Raw genomic sequence first — 2,183 nt, forward strand, 5'->3', positions numbered from 1 at the left:
TAAATTTATTTAATTTAAAATTTTATGACCTTCCTGAAAATCTTTATCCGCCACTGATTAACAACGGACACACTCCGTTAAAACTGTCGGTACAACAAGGTGATGGCTTTCAAATTAAACATGTGAATTATTCCGTTGGTATAATATAATATATATAAATATATATATAGTGATACATGAATGACAACGGGTGGACTGCTCTAGATATTTATTTACATTCATTACTGTTATTGTTTCTTATCTAATTCCATATATAGACTAGCATATACATCCATGATCAATTAATATCTTTCAAATTCTGTCTTCTTTTTCTATTCGAAGATCATTCAAAGGCAACCATTTCATCATCATCTTCGATCACCAAGCAACACCCGATTTCACCAAAACCACCTCTCAAACCCACTTCATTTTTTTTGAAATCACACTCCAAAACAATCACCACCTTACCTTCCATCGTGAAACACCACCATCCGTTGAACCATCTTCTTTATAACACCCAAGCTATTACCATCACCTTTATTTTTTTTTCCTTCCTTCTGTGTTGTTTTTTTTTCTGTTTTCCGTTTCTTCTATTGCTGAGCAAACAAGACCTCACTTCCATCACCATCACCCACTCGAGTCGTTGTTACTTCTTTTCACCATCTCATCTTCTGTTTTCTTTGGTGAAGCCATCGAGTACCATCAAACCGCTACCCATTTGATCACCACCTTTTTACAACCAAACACCATCACCTTGAGCAACCTTCATGAACCATCTGTTACAACCTTCGATCCAACACCAAACCCATTTCCATATTTTCGTTTGAACCACCCAAGAACCCCTGTTGTTAATCTGCTCGGTTACTAGTCCCAACACCATGTTTTTTTTTTCTATTTCCGTAAACTACTGCTGCTACTAATTTTTTTTTTATTTAAAGCCTACAACAAAGAAACCCCAACTTATTTGATACCCATTTGATTTTTATTAAAGATGAAATGAAGTGAATATTTCCTACTTCTTTTCTTAATGGCCGACAAGAATTAAAGTGGTAAAACCCCACTTGTGTAACGTAAAGTTTGTATATTACTGGCTCCTATTGCTTATCTTAATCGAATTGTTAAAAAGGGGTGTTAATGGACCGAGATTAAAGTTGGGACAGGTCATTTGAATTATATAAATGGGCCGAGAGAGTGAACCTAGACTACCCTTTTTAGTTGGAGTTCTATGTGGGACCGTTTTTGTTTTGGAACGAGACCCAATTTTGATTAAGGTGAAATTCTTACCGATTATTATTATTAGTATGGTATTAATATTATGAAATGGGAAACATGGATAGAGAATGATGATCACGATTAATGATGATCACGAGTTTAGATAATGACAAGGTTGTGGTTAGATGATAATTAAATGAGGATGACTAGGATTAAAATGGTGCGAGAAAGATAATAAATATGATGTTAGGGTTGATGATGTTTAGTAGAGTAGAAAATAATGTTTTGATATAGTGACTATATATCGACTTGATGACGATGATTAGAGTAACGAGAATGATGATAATTGAGGGTGATATTTAAGATGATGATTTATGCTATTATGATGTTATGATGATACAACGAGAATGAATAAGTGAGATGATGATGGGTCTGTTAAGATGATCATGAGATGTAATAATAGATAATGAAATTTGATGATGATGGTAACTTAATTAGATAATGATATACGAATTATTATTGATGAAGTTAAAGGTGATGAAGAAGAGGGAACAGTAAAATGGGATAAATGAATTTTAGATTGTTACACAACAGAAAAACGGATATAGCAGAGTGGTTAGGGTGTGTTGTGGGTTAGCGAGGGGTCGCGGGTTTCGAGTCCCATCTCGGGCAGTTTCATTCTTTTTAAAATGCTGCAAAGGTATAATTTTATTATTATTATTATTGTTATTATTATTAATAAAACATTAATATCGAAACTATCATTTTTTTTTAAACAAATATCTATTTTTGTACATAAAACATATAATTTAAGATATAACATAAAGTATATATATTTTCAAATGAAATTTAGTATAAATCTTATATAACCATAATATATGTATATATATAATATATTAATAAATGAAATTTTGATATTTCTATTATACGTTTTAATAGAAATGCAAATAATATAGGTTCGTGAAACCGAGGCCAACCCTATACTTGCTCGA

The sequence above is a fragment of the Rutidosis leptorrhynchoides genome, chromosome 8 (genome assembly GCF_046630445.1).
Source record: "Rutidosis leptorrhynchoides isolate AG116_Rl617_1_P2 chromosome 8, CSIRO_AGI_Rlap_v1, whole genome shotgun sequence".
Classification (NCBI taxonomy): Eukaryota; Viridiplantae; Streptophyta; class Magnoliopsida; order Asterales; family Asteraceae; genus Rutidosis; species Rutidosis leptorrhynchoides.